The 12,434-nt window shown below is 40.0% G+C and overlaps 1 long non-coding RNA gene across 6 annotated transcripts in view; it reads left to right on the top strand.

Annotated features, from left to right (window-relative positions):
* The first annotated feature begins 2,769 nt into the window (after positions 1–2,769).
* The window catches only part of LOC147915219 (uncharacterized), a 41,839-nt gene continuing 32,174 nt past the window's right edge, over positions 2,770–12,434 (top strand). For 2 of the 6 annotated variants that reach the window (XR_015554516.1, XR_015554519.1), the window contains exons 1-4: positions 2,770–2,907; positions 3,147–3,216; positions 3,975–4,088; positions 9,131–9,272. This is a non-coding gene — a long non-coding RNA (uncharacterized LOC147915219). The remainder of the gene's footprint in view (positions 2,908–3,146; positions 3,217–3,974; positions 4,089–9,130; positions 9,273–12,434) is intronic. The other 4 variants (XR_015554518.1, XR_015554517.1, XR_015554520.1 and 1 more) reach the window with 4 other exon arrangements.

Here is a 12,434-nt window from a genome sequence, read left to right as displayed (position 1 = left end):
TGTATATAGGTGTGGAATGGCTGGGTCATATAATAACTCTATGTTTAACTTTCTGAAGTACTACCAAACTATATTTCAAGGTGGGTGCACCATTTTACATTCCCACCAGTAATGTATGAGTGTTCCAATCTCTTCACGTCCTGGCCAACACTTGCTATTGTTTGTCTTTGTGATTTTAGCCATTCCGGTGGGTGTGAAGTGGTAACTCACTGTGGTTTTGATTTGCGTTTCCCTAATGAATAATGATATTGAACATCTTTCCATGTTTTATTGTTTATTTGTACATCTTTGGAGAAATGTCTATTCAATTTCTTTGCCTATTTTTTTTTTTTTTGTGACGAAGACCAGCCCTGAGCTAACATCCAATGCCAGTCCATCCAATGCCAATCCTCCTCTTTTTGGCTGAAGAAGACTGGCCCTGAGCTAGCATCCATGCTCATCTTCCTCTACTTTATACGGGACGCCGTCACAGCATGGCTTAACAAGCGGTGCGTCGGTGCGCGCCTGGGATCCGAACCTGCGGACCCCGGGCTGCCGCAGCAGAGCGCGTGCACTCAGCTGCTTGCACCACCGGGCCAGCCCCTTCTTTGCTTATTTTTAATTGGGTTATTTAATTGCATCTTTTTATTGTTGAGTTGTAAGAGTTCTTTGTCTATTCTGGATACAAGTCCCATGTCAGATATATGATTTACAAACATTTTCTCTCAATCCTATTGGTTGTCTTTTCACTTTCTTGATGGTGTTCTTTGAAACATAAAATTTTTTAGCAAGTTTTGATGAAGTCCAATTTATCTTTTTTTCCTTTGGTCTCTTGTGCTTTTGTTGTCATATGTAAGAAACCATTGCTAACTCAAGGTCATGGAGATTTACTCTTGTATTTTCTTGTGGAAGTTTTAGTGTATGATGCATTTTGAGTTAATTTTTGTGCATGGTGTGAGGTAGGTATCCAAATTCATTCTTTTGCTTGTGGATATCAAATTGTCCCAGCACCATTTGTTGAAAAAATTATTTTTTCCCCATTGAGTTGTCTTAGCACCCTTGCCAAAGTCAATTGACCATTGTTTTGGACTGAGTGTTTATGTCCCCCCCAAATTCATATGTTGAAATCTAATCTCCAGTGTGATAGTATTTTGAATTGGGCCCTTGGGGAGGTAATTAGGTCAAGAGGGTGGAGCCCTCATGGATGGGATTAGTGTTCTTATAAGAAGAGGCCAGAGAGCACTGTCTCTCTTTCCCCTATTTGAGGATGTAACAAGTCTGCAGTCTGCAACCCAGAAGAGGACTCTCACTAGACCTGGACCATACTGGCACACTGATCTTGGAATTCCAGCCTTCAGAACTGTGAGAAATAAATTTATGTTGCTTATAAGCTATCTAGTTTATGGTATTTTGTTATAGCAGCAAAAGCTGAGAGCCATAAATGTAAGGGATTATTTCTGGACACTCAGTTCTATTCCATTGATCAATATAACTAGCTATAAGCCATACTGGACTGTTTCGGTTACTGTAGCTTTACAGTAGTAATAAATTTTGTAGTAATTAGTTTTGAACTTGGGAAGTGTTGGTTTTCCAATTTTGTCCTTCTCTTTCAAGATTGTTTTGACTATTCTGGATCCCTTGCATTTTCATATGAATTTTGGAATCAGCTTGTCAATTTCTGTGAAAAAGGCAGCTGAAATTTTGATACAGGTTTTATCCCTTTCTACAGATTGAATCTGTAGATGAATTTGGGGAATATGTCATCTTTACAATATTAAGTCTTCTGATCCATGAACATGGGTTGTCTTTTCACTTTTTTAGATCTTTAATTTTTATCAACAGTGTTTTGTAGTTTCAGTGTACAAGTCTTGCATTTCTTCTGTTAAACTCTTGTCCTAAACCCCCTTCAAATATGAATGAAGCTTAGTGATGGCCGGGAACTATGTCTTGGTCAACCCTGAATCTCTCCTACCTGACTTAGTGTCTTGAATTGTGGTTGGCAATCCCTGTGCTTATTGAAGTGAATTGAGAAGATATCTTTTATATCTATAGAAAGTTTATGATATCATTTCCTTTTTATTACAGCATCCCATTAACAAAACAGGAAAAGTATTAAACCTATTTAATAAGAAAGTTAACTGATGGATAATATATTAAGGCCAAAAAGGTTAATGATGTGGCCAAAGACACTCAGTCCATGTCAAATATAAAATTAGAGCACAGTTCAACATTTCCCCCTAGAATTGTATTAATTCTGAAAGCATTTGAGCCAGAAGGACATGGAGAAGATCAGGAGACAAAGGGGGATGGCACTAAGTGATTTTACTGAATTACATTAAAAATGTATATTGTCATATTATCCAGCTCCTTCAGGGCTAAAAGAAAGGTTTCACTAAGGAGACGTATTTCTTTCTTGGACTTCTAAATTAGCAGAGTGTTTGGAAATGAGGCTTACAGTTATCTCCATTTCAGTGACTCAATGATGCGAGGGTACAAGAATCTTGACTTGATGGAAGTTAAGGTCTAACTACTGGAGATGGAGTTAAAGATGTAGGAAACCTTCCAGACTCTCTTTTCTACTTGTGTTTCAAAGGTAGGGATCTCTTCTATGAGTTGACATCTCCTAGAATGTTGTCTCTGCTTCAGGCTTTAGAATTGAGCATCCACTTAAGCATTTGGTTGAGCATCCAATAGGGAAGCTCGTGGGATGAAACAGGTGTTAAATTACTGCAATTGAAAGGAGAGCACGGTAAAAGTGTCGAGCATTTACTGAGAACAATTTCCAACCAGGAAGACATTGTTAAGGGGAAGCAACCAAATGGACCAGGAGGAGAGTGCTAGCCCTGGCTAAATATTACTGATTACACAACTCTCAGTAAAAAGGGGAAAGAAGTCCCGCTGACTGTTTCTTGACCGTGAAAACAAGAGGTACGTTAAGAAAATGCCTGTTATCTAGGGTATTAGACACTGTGGCCTAGAAGGAACTGCTGTGATTGACTGATGCCTTTCAGGTCTGAACTGGATGAATGATGATGGCTGCCTGGATCCAAGATAAAAGAAATTTTCAATTATAAATGGTTAAAAAAGAAATGATCTAATACTCCAGGAAGTATTCTCCAAGGAAGCCAGGTTAAAAGCTGCAATAATAAAATATGTTTTCTCCGTAGGAAAATGTAAGCAGAGGGACAGGGGCTTCGGAAATGGGAGTGAAATACACGAGAACTTGCAGATGGAGATGTGAGTTGAACTGCTCTTAACCACATATTTACTATCTTATCAATTGTTTGAGAGTCAAACCAATTAATATAAAGGAAAGGTACACATTTGTTGGAGACCATGAAATACACCCTTGGCATATGTGAGTGTAACATTTGTAATTCCACTACATTCAGATCATTCTAGAGGTCCAAGGAATTTGTAATTTTGCTGAGTCACAAGCTTGACTTCTGAATTTGAGGTTGGAATGGGAGAGGAAGTTATTTAGTTAGGAAGTGACTTAGCTAGAGAATAAGAGAGAATCTTTAAAAAGTTGTTTGGTTTTATTTTGTTTTTGTTTTTAATTTGCCAGCAGCTCTGGTAAAAATAAGTAGGAGGTAACATGAGTATTTACAGTAAAATATTTGAATTACTTGGGTTTTATTTCATGTTAACCTTATTTTCCATTAACATAGATAAGCGAGTTTATTTGGAGGAGATAGAGCAGTTCCACATTTCTATTCAGGAGTTTCTTAGAGATAGCAAATGGTAGGGAGGTGATGACTTTCATTGTGAAGCTGCATTTCCATAGTGAGTATCCAAGTTTAATTTAGGAGAAAATTAAATAAAAATTGGAAGACTATTTTTTCATCTTAGTTTCAAGTAGGCTCATAGTTTCTTAAAAAGAGAAGAATCAGAATATTGTTGTTGCTAAGCAAAGTTGAGATACAATTTTGAATAACAGGTTACCTAGGCATTTTCCTCAAACTGTTATGGGAATAATATCTGATCAATTCCAGGTTATAAGGGTGAAAACTATTTTTACTGCAGTGGCTGTTTGGATGCAACATAATTTTGTGGAAGGCATACTCAGAAGTCTCTTTGAGATGTCTTTGGAAACTGCAAACTCAAATGTAAGTTTTTCTGAAGACTGAAGGTATTTCAGGCCCCAGGTGAACAGAGCCAGAGTGGGCTCATTGGATTTAGCAATCAAGGACCGGATTTTGCGGAACAAACAACAGAACTGTGAATTAGGACCCACGGTAGGACCTGATGCTGGCTCTGACGCTGTGTGGAATCTCGGAGCACAGAGTTGTGTTCTTTGATGTTTATAAGCAGGACAAGTCACTTCAGTGAGCAATACATCAACATTGTGTCCTTCCTATTGAGGCGTTTGGCTCTGAGGCTGTCTCGAGCTTTAGAAGCTGCAGAGGCAGGAAGATACTATCCTTTCCGCGTCAGCACCCGCCTCCCTGCAGGCATTCAAGGGGATAAACAAATGAATAAATGCTAAGCCCTTCTTCTGATTTTGAAATCCATAACAACAAAGGAAGGAGCAATTCAGAGGCAGATCAAGAGCTGCAACAAAACGAGCACTTGGAATCCCCTTTCCCTTTGGAAATGTCTTATATTAAGACACACTGCTTTTTTCTTTTCTGCTTCGGGTGTTCATTGTTTCCACTGTTGCAATGTAATAGTTTGAGTCAGTGTATCTTGGTGATGGCACATTTCATTTGCCCCAAATCTTCTATACTGGGATTTTTTTTCAATCGTGCCTTTTAATATTATCTTTTTAATTCAATGATTGGCTTTACAACTGGTCAAGCGTTCCTAGACACATACTCTCTTGCAGTGCGTACTCCTTCTCCGGGTCTGCAAAAATCATACTTTTCACGAATCCATCTTCAAATTATCTTTCATGGAGGCTTAGAACAAAGTTTTCTGAACTTAGCAGATTTCAAGACAATTTTAGTAATTATAAAACCTTGAAGTTTTAAACAAGACTGAAGCTCATTAAAAAACTCTGAGGCATTTGTAGGGGAGAACTATAAATTTTCCAATCAAGGACTATAAAATTGAAGGCTTCGATTCTATATCATGTCCCCTAGGAGAGAGAGGGAGGGAGGAAAAATGAAGATGGGGATGTTGAAAAGACATTTCACCCCTAGAATGAAAAGAGCAATGAAAAGCGGCTCAGCGAGGGAGAGAGACAGGGCAGAGAATGAGAGGCGGGAGGCAGGACTTAGTGGCAAATGTGCTCAGGTGACACTCTGCTTTTTCACCATCCTAGTGACAATACACTTTTATTTGAGCCCTCATATACTTATGGATGGGATGATCATCCTTTTTCTCCCTGTATCCTTTTAAAACATCATTTGCAGCCCTTTTGATTGACTTTCCTTGTCGTTCATGAGGAAATAATCAAATTCCTTTGGAATGCCTGCCTTCTCCAGCAATATCAAATAGACTTCCTGACTTGACTGGAAAATATCTTTCCTACTCTTATCTGCTAAAGCCAATGTTTATTTTCTCCAATTCTAGTCATTTAACACATGTGCAAGGTGTGTGTTAGGTGTTAGAAATTTTCTTTTCAACTTAGCTTTTGGATCATTGAATTTAAATTTAACACAAACTTGCCTGATTGCGGGACTGGCCCAGTGGTGTAGTGGTTAAGTTTGTGCACTCTGCTTCAGTGGCCTGGGGTTCAAGGTTTTAGATCCTGGGTGTGGACCTACGCACCACTCATCAAGCCATACTGTGGCAGCATCCCACATACAAAATGGAGGAAGATGGGCACAGATGCTAGCTCAGGGCTAATCTTCCTCAGCAAAAAGAGGAAGATTGGCAACAGATGTTAGCTCAGGGCCAATCTCCCTCACCAAAAAAAAAAAAAAATCATTTGCCTGATTGGCTTACCTTTGGTTTCAGAAGATATCTGGATATCTAGATTACCTGGCTCTCTTAAGGTTAGTGCCTATCGATGTGACGAAGAAGACAGTGTTTGTAGGAGTCTTTCCCAGAGCCTTGCACAGAGCAGGTGCTCAGTGGTTATTGGTTTTCTTACTTCCTCGACAGTGAAGTGGATAATGGAAGGTTTTTTTAAGTGGCAAAATTATAATCTAGGATTAAATGGGTTAACTAAGGGTCTAATTTTCTTTCTGGGTAGACTTCATGTTCCTATACCTACAGAGCCTTGCTAGGACCCAACTAAAATTAAAAATTCAAAAGATTTTAGGGCCAGCCCTGGTGGCCTATTGGTTAAGTTTGGCGTGTTCCGCTTTAGCAGACTGGGTTTTGTTCCTGGGTGCCTGGGCGCAGACCTACACCACTCATCAATGGCCATACTCTGGTGGTGACCCACATACGAAACAGAGGAAGATTGGCACAAATGTTAGCTCAGGGTGAATCTTCTCCACCAAAAAAAAAAAAAAAAAAAGAAAGATTTTACATCACCAATATTTAATAATGTTTCATATTTGCATCTAAGCCTTAATACACTTTAAGTTTCCTCTGACTATTTTGAAGTGTCCTTTTGGTATCAGTAGCAAGTATTTTAGGTATAAAACACAGTTCCTTCTGATCTGAAGCCAAACCTTGTGTCTTTGCAGCCTCAGGGACCCTCAGCAATAGAACAAGTCATTTAGGGGTATTCAGGAAAGTTACAAAGTGTTGTTACAGCTGTGAATGCCTATGATGGTCTCCTCCATTCGTTAATGTATCCAGTGAGCATTTATGGAGCACCTCTGTCTAGCTGTGCTCACTGTTCCTACACTGATGACCAACACATGCTGACTTCGTCCCTTCTCGGGGTTTTTATTTTTGTGATGGCCAATTAGTTGAGCAGTCTTGACTCCCTTCCAAGGCTGTTTTAGATACCATAATTTTGAAGGATTTATTTTAAACAACATCATATCATGTGAAGAATAGGTCAGGGAGCCAGGTAAAGTTACTCTGAAAGAGAGAAGTCTTGAAGACCTGTCTTCACCTTTTTGAAGACTGTCGTATTTACATCTCTTAAGAATTTTGTAGGAAAGATTCTTGCAATATAGGCTGATGTGAAGTTAAGCCAGAAGATTTCTAAGCCCCCTTTCATATGTAGGATTTGGTGCATTGGTAACAAACCAAGGGGTGAGGGGAGGATCTCTCCAAAGTGACCCCAGAAAAATACAGAAACCCCCTAAAGAAGTGCCGCTGGATTCTATGTAACTGTAGTGTGCTCTAGTGAGCAGGCAGACACGGGGTATGTCTACCACACTATTGACCCCTGCTCATCCTTTATCTTTTTGTGCAAAGAAAGTCTGGAGACTAACGGAAAAGCATTACGGAGCCTTTATTGACCTCTGCTTCTGACTGGGACTGGAGCTCCAGACTTGTGAAGCTAAACGAGCTCAGCTGAGACTTGGGCTGTTAGCGTTTTTGCGGAACCTGCACATTAGCTTCCCGGTCTGCAGGGTTTTCTTCTGACTGGGCATCAATATTGCATGTGCACAGTTTTGAACTGGGCTTTCTGGTAGTTATAAAAAAAAAAAAAATAAAGTGTGCCCTTTTATTTTGTAGTGAAATGTAGCAACTTTTGTGGTTTTTATATTAGAAGTAAATATGTTTAGAATTTATTATTACAAAGTGTTTTTCTACTTAATATTTGGTAGCATTTCCTCATTGTCAGTAAAGAAGACTGTAACTTCTTGCTTTGTTGAGTGGGCACTGTTAATTTCACTACAGTGTCCCTTGTGGTTGGAGGTATTTAAGCAGAGGCTTGGTAGGGGTTAATATTATAGGGCAGTGGTTCTCACAGTGTGGTCTTGAGACCAGCAGCATTAGCCTCACCTGGGGACTTGTTAGGATGGCCCCCTGCTCCAGGTGGTCTCCCGTGCTAAAGTTTGAGAGCCCTCTAATAGGAATATGAGCCTTAAATCAGTAATTTTCTAGGAGGAGGAAGAGGAGGGTATCAGAAACACTTGGGTTTCTTCTTTTCTCAAGCTCATAGCCTCTCTTCCCTTTCCTACACCCCTCCTTCTACTCCCATTACTGCATATTAAGCCATTACTCTGAGAATCTGACATACCCTTTGGAGGCATTCAGGCGAACATTTAGACTAGATGAATGAAATTTTCTAAGAGATTGCCAATCATGATAGAGTCATGTCCTGACCTTGTGACCTTTTTAGGATACTTGTTAATGAAGATTTGTGTAGTTCTGTTGTCTTTGCATCTACTGTAGATATACTGATAGCCCCACCTGCTCTTATGAGTTAGACAGAAATAGGAAAAGATGTACATTGTTTTACAATCGTGGACTAGCCTCTGGTTGCAGATCTTTCCTAGGAAACTTGAAAATGATTCTACTCTTTTCTGAGATAAAGGTTTCGGTCCTATAGTATAGTGCCTTGCACTTTGGGTTTCTCCAAGTTAAGCCACCCACTGACTGGCATTGAGAAAAGACAGTGCAGTGGTTGGGATGCTCACATGGCCTTTGAATCCAGGCTGCCTGGACACAAGTCCTGGCTCTGCTCTTTGCTACATGTGTGACCTTGGGAAAGTTCCTTTACTCCTCTTGGTCAGTTTCTTCATTTGTAAAATCAGGCTAGTAATAATGTCTACCTCTTAGTAAGTTTTAGGTAAATTTAATAAGTTAATAATGTTAAATTACTGACACTTGATAAATGCTCACTAAATGTTAAATATTACTATTATAACTGTTGTGTAATGAGACAATTACCTACCACTGTGAAGATAACTAAGAAGAATGATAAGTGAGACTGGAAAATATGTATAATCTGTCAAGATAGAGTAAAGGAGCTATGGAGTCAGACAACAGACACACAGGTTTGGCATCTTAAATTAGTAACTTAGCTGCTCCTGAGCCTTCACTTTCTTATCTATGAAATCAGATAACGCCATCTGCTTTGCAGGGCTGTTGTGAGAAGAAACAACATTTTGGAAGAGGCTGGTATACTCAATACAAATGACTATTATTCTTTTTATTGCTGCTTGCTTTTCTTGAACTAAATTTTAAATAGCAACTTCTTCCCTTTCCTATGGAAATCTAGGGAGTCTGATGTAGAGGAAATGTGTGTATGCTGTGGAATGGCCCATATGCCACTTTGCTATTAGAATATGACTCATTATTTCTAAACTTAGTGTTGCTTCATTTGTATGCTGTTTGGTTTTCTCAGAAATCCCTATGTTCAGCTCCAATCATAAACTTTGGATAACAAAAGAAAGCAACCTCGATTAAGTGCAGTTTTTGGAGCCACCACAAGTCACTTGTATGAGCTTCCCTGACCAGGCAGTGACAAAAAGAGGACGAATATTTTGGTAAGCAACTGTGCTGTTTTACATTTGTACAAAGCTCTTCTATTTACAAAGGTCTTAAATTTTATCATTATTTTTATTGAGGTACAATTCACATTTGGTGAAAGGTGTAGATCTTAAATGTGCATTTGATCAGTCTTGACACATGCATACACTATCAAGGTACAGGACACTTCCATCACCCCAGAAAGTTTCCTCCTGTCCCCTCTCAGTCAATTTCCCCCACCCCAGCCCTGTGTAATCACTGTCCTGATTTCTATCATCACTGGCTAGCTTTTCTTGCTAGAAAACTTCATAAATAAATTGAATCATGCAGTCTTTTGTGTCTCTCTTTTTTCCCTTAGTATAATGCTTTTGAGAGTCATCTGTGTTGTTGCGTATATCAGTATTTTGTTCCTTTTTGTTGCTGAGTAATATTCTATCGTATAGTTCTACCACAGTTTGTTTATCCATTTCCCTGTTGAGGGACACCTGGGCTGTTTGCATTACTTCTTTTGATTGTCAATATAATGATGTTGGATAGGCAGAAGGTTCTACTATCTCCATTTTCCAGATTAGGAAGCTGGGGCTCAGAGAAGTGAGGCAACGTACAATCCCACTGCTGCAAACGATGAATCCTGGAGGAGAATCTGGTCTGGTTTCAGGGCCTCTGCTTCCCTCCCATTTTCCAAGGCCAGTTTGCTTCTGGCCTGTGCTGGAGTTCTGCCACGTCTGACCCCGGGATTCCATCTGACTCCGCCTCGTCTTTGATTGAGAAAGACATAGAACAGCAACATTCAGGGATTCAGCCCTACTCTGGGGTAGCCCTTGGCAAAGCCTTAGTTTCTCAGGTGGGAGTGAATGGATTTCCGAGGCTGGCCCAAGGGTGGAACGAGAGCAGTGGGCCTGGATGACGCTGGGTTAGATTACAGATCTTCCGAAGTTCTGAAGATGCTCTAGGAGAGGAGTTTTGTCTTCCATGGTGCACAGGGGAAATAGGATGGACGTGGAGTAGGACAGGCCTCTGTTAAATCCCAGCTCTGCCCTGCACTGGCTGTGGGCACTCGGGCAACTCCGCCTCTGAATCTGTTTCTCCATCTTAAATGAGGTGGTTTAATGCTTCCCTCCCAGGTCCTGGTGAGGAAGTGCCTGATGCAGAACCTGCCTTTCTGTGCTGCATCGAGCGTGGGCGTGCAGGGGCACTGCAATGTGCTGTTGACTTTGTGGTGGGATTTCCGTTGTATGGAAGAACGAATTCTCCCCTTGATCTCTGAAGACACCAATTCATTATTTATAGACTCTGAGTAGAGACAAGAAAGTTTACTTGTTAGTAAAGTCCTCTCAAAAAAAAGCAAGGGAGGGGCACCGAGGGATTCCTTTGCTTTAAGAGAGCTGGGAAAATGAATACAGCGAAATGTGTCCTTTGAAGACACTCTTTCCTTATCCCTTCTCAAGAAAAATGCAAACATCTTCAGGAGGGTATCCTTGTTCAGGATGCTGACTAGGCTGCCTGGTTAAGGAAGGCCTGTGGGAAAAACAGAAGGAGAAAGTGGTTTACTATCAGACTTCCATCACCCTGTTCCTGCCTGTCTCTGGGTCTTTTTAATGTCTCTGGGTCTCAGTTTCTCCACCTGTAACCTTTAATAGCTTATTTTCTTAAATAATTTTTTTGATTTATTTATTTTTTTCCCCCAAAGCCCCATTAGATAGTTGTATGTCATAGCTGCACATCCTTCTAGTTGCTGTATGTGGGACGCGGCCTCAGCATGGCCGGAGAAGCGGTGTGTTGGTGCGCGCCTGGGATCCAAACCCGGGCTGCCAGTAGTGGAGCGCGAGCACTTAACCGCTAAGCCATGGGGCAGGCCCATCCCCTTGTAACCTTTAAATAGCACATTTTGTCACACACCTCAGGATTTGATGTGACATTTGATGAGTTCACTTTTCCAACAATCTATGTGTATGCAAAGATTTTGGTAGAAAAAAAAGAATTTGGTATTTATGTGTATACTATGTAATTTGAGGTTAAGTATGCTGTCCAAGAAAACCTTACGATCTGTGAGAGACTGATATGTGGATGACTTCATGGTAGGAGATATTAAATTCTGGTCATAACAAAAATAGGGAGGAGTCAGAAGATTCTAGGGTTGGATGATTAGCTTGGTTAGTAAGAGCTTCTAGAGGAAATTTCTGAGTTCATGACCTTACTGAGCTTTTTTCAAGTAAGATTGAAAATAGCTGATCTCAACTGATTCAAAGAGTATTTGCTGCTCTGCAGAACAGCCCTGCTTCGTAGCACTTACCGTTAATGTTTCCCTCAATATTCCCAAGGAAAGGACACACTTCTGAAGACTCAACGCTTGCACTGGGAGAGGAAAAACAACCCTAATAGGCTGGAAGTCAGCCTGCTTGCAAAGTATTCATGCAGGAGACTAATGATATGCTTCATTTATGGCTTTCCATAATTGGCATTTAAACACAGTCATTCTGCTGGCTCACCTTTTTAATGTAACAGATCCTTTGTGTGTAGGAGGAAGAAAGAATGAATATGCTTCTAAATGTGGGGTGCCTTTTTTAATGAAGATGACCTTAGGGAAAAGAGATGACCATAAGACAAAGACGAAGTATGTTAAAAGGAGTAAGTGTAGAAGGGAGCAAAAGATGTCCCGTGCATGGGATGTTTATTGGCCATTTGTTTGGTTTGGGCTCTTTGTTGGAGAACATTTTCTTTCAGAATTTACATTATTTTATGTATTACTTTCAAGTGTATTGTATGATTTCTGTATTTATTTATTTATCTGTCTCCCAGGCAAAAAGAAAAAGAGTCTTTGAATTTCAGGTGACAATAGGACATAATAAGACTAGGATTTTGGCAGCTTATTTAAAAGTTAACATTTATTGAGTGTTTTTTTATGTGCCAGGCATTAGAATAATCACTTATATATATATTACTTTATTGGAATCTCATAATGATCATATGAGGAAAGTATAATTATTATTTTTTTTATTATTGTTACAAACGAGGAAACGGCAAAAAGTTAGGTTGCCACGTTTAGACAATTGGTAAGGGGTAGATGTCAAAGCCAGAGCATTGAGCTGTGGCACTCTGCCATAGTGAGCTTCTTGACGGTGCAGATCCTGTCTCATCCCTCTCGGCATCCTCAGCATTCAGTTCAGTGTCTATAATAT

This window comes from Ceratotherium simum, chromosome 15 (assembly GCF_057802395.1).
Source record: "Ceratotherium simum simum isolate JZ-2026a chromosome 15, ASM5780239v1, whole genome shotgun sequence".
NCBI lineage: Eukaryota > Metazoa > Chordata > Mammalia > Perissodactyla > Rhinocerotidae > Ceratotherium > Ceratotherium simum.
The sequence above is the reverse complement of the archived record's forward strand: the minus strand, read 5'-3'. Positions and strand labels throughout refer to the sequence as shown.